We start from the raw sequence: 6,132 nt of genomic DNA, 5'->3' as shown, positions 1-6,132 counted from the left end.
CAAGAATAATCTAGGAGGACACCCATTGATTCTAGGAAGACCATGGTTAGCTATAGTTGATGCTTTTATAAGTTGTAGATTTGGTGATATGTTTATCTCTGATGGAAGTTTGACAAATAAATTCACATTATATCCTCCTACAAAAACAATGATAAAAGTAGAAAGTGAAGCATGGATATAAGATGATAGTGAAAATTTTAATATGCGACCATTTTTTGCTACTTCACAAATAGATGAAGAAGGTCAAATTTCGAATTTAATGGAAAATAATGAATCTTCCTCATATTGTGAACAAATCAAAGTTTTCGGGAACAATGTAATATTGAATATCTATCATCTTGTGAGATGGTTTTACATTCTATGTAGAAATTTGGCAATTATTTAATAGAAATTTTTCCAGGGAAAACTTTGAATATTAATGATAATTTGGAAGAATCTCAAAAGAAATAATTAGTAAAGATATTACAAAAAAAATCCTCTGCTTATGAATGGGATTACACTGATATAAAAGGAATTGATCATAACGCTTGTATATATCATATCTATATTGAAGAAAATGATAGACCAATCCGACAAACCTCGAGAAGAATGAATCCAAATTTAAGAGAAATTGTTAAAGAGGAATTACAAAAATTGTTAAATGTGAATTTCATTTATCCAATATCAAACGACCAGTGGGTTTCACCATTGGTAATTATTCCAAAAAAAAATGGAAAATGGAGAGTAAGCATTGATTATATGGAATTTAATCAAGCTACTTTAAAATATCATTTTCCACTTCCTTTTATAGATCAAGTCCTGGATACATTGGCAGGGAAAATGTATTTTTCATTCTTGGATGGTTTTAGTGGATATAACCAGATCCAAGTAGCTCCAGAAGATCAAGATAAAACAACTTTTACCTATCCATGGGGAACTTATGCTTATCGAGTACTTCCTTTTGGGTTATGTAATGCACCTGCAACATTCCAAAGGGTAGTTTTAGGCATTTTTTCTGATCTAATTCATGATTGTGTGGAAGTTTACATGGATGATTTTACTGTCTATGGAAACGCTTTTGAAGAAGCTCTTAAAATTTTGGAAAAAAATATCATTAATGTAAAGAAGCAAATCTCTCATTAAGCCATGAAAAACAAAATTATGATGTTCACTGAGGGAATTGTTTTAGGCCACCATATTTCAGGAAATGGAATTAAAGTGGATGCATCTAAGGTAGAAGTCATTTCTAAATTATCATTTCCAACTTGTCAAAAATATGTTAGAAGTTTTATTGGTTTTACTGGCTATTATAGAAGATTTATAGAAAAAAATTACAAATATAGCCTCTCCACTTTACAAATTGCTTACAAAAGATTATGAATTCATTTGGAATTCTGACTACCAAAAGTCTTTTGCAACATTCACGGAAAAGACTTCCAAAGCACCCATTTTAAGAGGACCAAATTGGAAACTACATTTTCACATTTCGACTAATGCCTCGGATACAGCTTTAGGAGTTGTATTAGGATAGAAAGATTTAACTCCTTGTGCCATTTACTACACAAGCAAAAGTTTGTCTCATGCAAAGTTAAATTACACTGTAACATAAAAGGATTTTTTAGCAGTTGTACATGCCATCAATAAATTCAGACATTATATCACTGGTTATGAAACCTTCATTCACACAAATCATTCTACAATTAGATATTTAATGATTAAATCAATTACTAATGATAGAATTAAAATATGGCTATTGTTATTACAAGAATTCAATATTACTATTTTGGATAGACCTGGAAAAAAAACACAGACGTTGATTTTCTATCTAGAATCCAAAATTATAATAATGATGTTCATGTAGAAGATTATTTTCCTGGTAAATATCATTTTCCAGTATCTATTAAATCTCACTGGTTTGTAGATATTGATAATTGTTTGGCTACATGGAAGTTACCATCATACTTGTCTCCTCGAGAGAAAAGGAAGGTTATTCAAACTAGTGCATCTTATTCATGGATAAATGAAGAATTGTACAAGAAAGGACCCAAATTAATCATTCGAAGATGTGTTAGAGAGGATGAAGTACCATAGATATTAAAAGCTTGTCATGATGAACCATGTGGAGGAAATTTCTCTGATAAAAGAACTTCCTATAAAGTCCTTCTCTTAGGATATTATTGGCCTTCTCTTTTTAAGGATGCCAAGGAATATGTTAAGAGATGTGACAATTTTCAAAGAATGGGGAAACTTGTTCCTTTGGATGAAATGCCTCTACAACCTTAGGTACTTATTGAACCTTTTGAGAAACGGGCTTTGGATTGTGTTGGTCCAATCAATCCACCATTAAGACAAAAAGGGTACATTCTTGTTTGTATAGATTGTGTCACAAAATGGGTAGAAGCTAAAGCACTTCCTTTTGCTACTGAAAGTGAAAATGTTGTAGTTTCATTTCTTTTTTAGGACATTTTTACTTGTTTTGGTGTCCTGAGGGAAATTGTGACAAATCAAGCATCCAAGTTGGTACAGAAGATAATGGAGGAATACAAAATCAAACATTGGAAGCCAACTCCATGTCATCCACAAGCCAATGGACAAGTTGAATCCACCAATAAAGTAATTGAAGCAATTCGTACCAAGACCGTGCATTTGCATAGAAGGGATTGGGCACAAAACCTTCCAGAAGCTTTATGGGGATATCGTACCACATGGAGAAACACAACAAGACACACTCCCTATGAACTTGTTTATGGAAAGCAAGTCATGTTTCCTATTGAGTTCTAGATAAAGACTTTTAAAACAATAACCAAGTTGGGTCTTGATCTATCAGAAGCCCAAAGACAAAGAATGGAGCAATTGAATGAACTTGATGAGATACGACAAGATGCTATTCATAGAACCAATATAGTCCAACAACAAAGATCTAGGTGGCATGATAAGTTTATCAAAGAAATAAAATTTCAGCCTGGTGATTGGGCATTTCTTTTTGATTCAAAATTTAAAGATTTTTAAGGAAAATTTCAAACTCATTGGCTTGGTCCTTATGAAATTGAAATTGTCTTTGATAATGGAGTGGTCAGAATCAAAACCATTGATGATGAAAAAGTAACTTTCCTTGTAAATGGTCATAGATTACGAATATATCATAAACCATTAACAAGGGAAGAATTCATAAGAAATCTGCAAGATAATCTTGATTTGAAGTTGGTCAAGGAATATTCTTCTTCCTCTCCAACTTAGCCTTCTACTTTCTTTTTCAAAATAATAATAAATAAATGAAAAATGAATGAAATAAAAAAATTGTATAAACATGAAAACCAACATTGTTGACATGTTTATACAGAAAATCTAAGTTGAAAACCAAGAATCCTTGGCAACATAGATTTTCTTTTTGATTTCCTATTCTTCTCCCATTTCTTTTGATTCCTATTTTAAAAAATAGGACAGATACAGAATTGTCAATAATCTGTAGCTCTCATGGAATTCCGCAGCTGACTTGACAGATTGCAATGATCTAGGTGGCTCCAGAGACACACACAAGGCAAAGAGGGCTTATGAAAGCTCAAAAATCAAAGTGATTAAAATTCCTGTGAACTAGCACCAGATCGTAGATCTTGTTGTCCTGATCGCAACGGTGTGAACGGTTCGTCAACCCGAGCTCGTATGAGGGAGAATGAGCTAGTCAATGTTTTGGTCAAAGTTGGGTTGTGGGCCAAGTTTAAGTGTCCTACAATTTGACCGACCCTGGGGCATGAAACCTAGCTCCCGAAAGCAGGCAAATTTGTTGGATCGTTAATTTGTCTAATATCCCCTATATTAGACAAAATTTGAAAAAGACGTTTTATAAATAAAAATAATATATATATAAATGAGGTGGCGAGCCACCACCCCCACCACCCCCAAACTATATAACAAAATCTATATTTAAATATGGCCGACAGGCCATGACCCCCATCGGCCTCCCCATCCAACCACATAAATCAATGTTAATTTGGGTCAAGAGCCATTACCTCGCCGAACCCTCCCTCAACCATCCGCACCACATAACACAGTAAAACATTAACTATGGGGTGGGCGGGCCACCTCCGATGGACCCGGACCACACCCCCCAAACCACCATACCAACACATATAACATTAGTGTGAGGCTGGCAGGGATCGAACTTGCCCAGCCCACGTGGGCCAGCCCCCATCGAGCAACCCCATATGGTGCGTACACCAACCTCCGCGTTATTTAAAACAATACGCCACCAATTAATACAACAAACCCCACATCAACGCACCCCATTTAGTTATCAAATGGTTATGTAATGTAAAAGGTGAGGGGCAGGATTTGATTCCCCGACCCCTCCTCCACCATTTACTTATTTACCAATGCGCCAACTACCAATATTGGTAACTCTGCTTGAAATTTTATGTATAAACTCATTTGTCAATGTGCCCAGGAGCATGGAGGAGCGAAGGAGTGCGCACACGAATTGATGTGTTTTTTTAATTAATTTTTATTGCAGGTTGGAACCATGAACCTAGGAATAACACAAGCGGAACCATGATTAAGCAAAATTCTCAAGAGGGTGAAAATTTTGCAGTGTCCAAATTGGACAAATTTTATGTCGATCTTACACCTCTCAACAACACAAAATTGATGGCGCAGTCAGTTTCTTGAGCTGAGTAGCAGATTTTCAGATGACTCAGAGAAGGGAATCTTTGAGGAATCTGGGGGGAATCTAAAAGATTCCTTAAGCCCCAGATTTTCACTTTCTCAGAATTCAGAAATTTGACAGTCGATTTTACACTATTCGATGCCACAAATCTGTTAGTGCATTTAGATTTCCCATTTGATCGTTTCATTTTTTAGCCACTTTTCAAAGTGGAGTGCAAGAGTTAGCATTCAACGTGTGAGCAATCATTCCATGAGATTCGACGTCGTGAGATTGATTGTATGGCCAGCTTCAGCAGTTCGACATCCTTTTCTTTAGATGGCCCTAGGATGTGAGGTATATGCAGTGTGTTCATGTACTTCTTTTTCCTATGAGATGCATTGTGCTGCATAGATCTGTGTTTGATGTTTGATGTGGGATCTTGTTTTCTTTCTTGTTTCATGATTCTTGCTTGATGCGATGCGAAATCATCTGTGGGATGTACTTGTTGTCATGATTCATCATGTTTTTTTTTTAGATCCCTTTGTCGTTATGTTGATGGGATACTCATGTGTTGCCATGTATGTTTGCATTGAGATCCCTTTTATGCCATGTTGGTGGGATGCTCATTATCATCTTGCATGAGTTTAGGTCATACTGATAGGAGTCCTTTTTAAATGAGAGTTCCTGTAGAGGAACATCTCTTGGAGCCACTCTTGCATGAGGGCATTTTCCTTGTATGATAGCGACGTCACCACCTATGTACATCATCACTATTGACAGCACTTAATGCAGCAGCCTACACCATCTTGACACCGGGGCCTAGAGACGTAGTCCCTCCTGGACGAACTCCATTATCAACGTCTTGTTATTTTATGTTGTTGATGATTGTCATGTTCATTCTTCTTTACAGCATGCATTTATGTTCCTTTATGTTATTTAAATGCAATTCTAATCACATCGCGAAAGCAAAAGATCTTGGTTAAATCCGGGAGTTAAGTCAACTGGGATCAAGTTTGGTATCAGAGCGATCTTTTGCGTGGATGTGAATTGCAAGCGTGAACAATAGAATGTGCAGCAATAGAGGATGAGAAAGTGATGTACAAGACCATGCTCAAAATTTCCCGAAGGGTGGAAATAATGTATGAAACTCTACAAAAGGAGACAGAGGAAAAGGAGAGATTGCAGATTCAATTGCAAGCCATGGAAGAGGCCCTAGAAGAACTGAAGCACAACAACCAAAATCTTCAAATAGATAACATTGAATTGAAGATGCTTCTACATGAAGAGAAAGAGGAGAAACATAGTTTGCAAGCAAAGGATGAGGCCTTGGAAAAACTGCAGCGTGACCCATGTGAGGTAAAAATTAGTTCTCTGAATTCATGTATGTGTCCTGATGATGATTTCGCTATTTTTGAAAATCATACCACATGAATTGGCTCTAAACTATTGAAGAGAATAGGGTATGAAGGAAAAGGCTTGGGCGTTAATGGCCAAGGCATTTTCAACCCCATCAA

Source organism: Pinus tabuliformis, chromosome 1_1, assembly GCF_031772625.1.
Source record: "Pinus tabuliformis cultivar Carrire ecotype Pingquan chromosome 1_1, CPIR1, whole genome shotgun sequence".
Classification (NCBI taxonomy): domain Eukaryota; kingdom Viridiplantae; phylum Streptophyta; class Pinopsida; order Pinales; family Pinaceae; genus Pinus; species Pinus tabuliformis.
The sequence above is the reverse complement of the archived record's forward strand: the minus strand, read 5'-3'. Positions refer to the sequence as shown.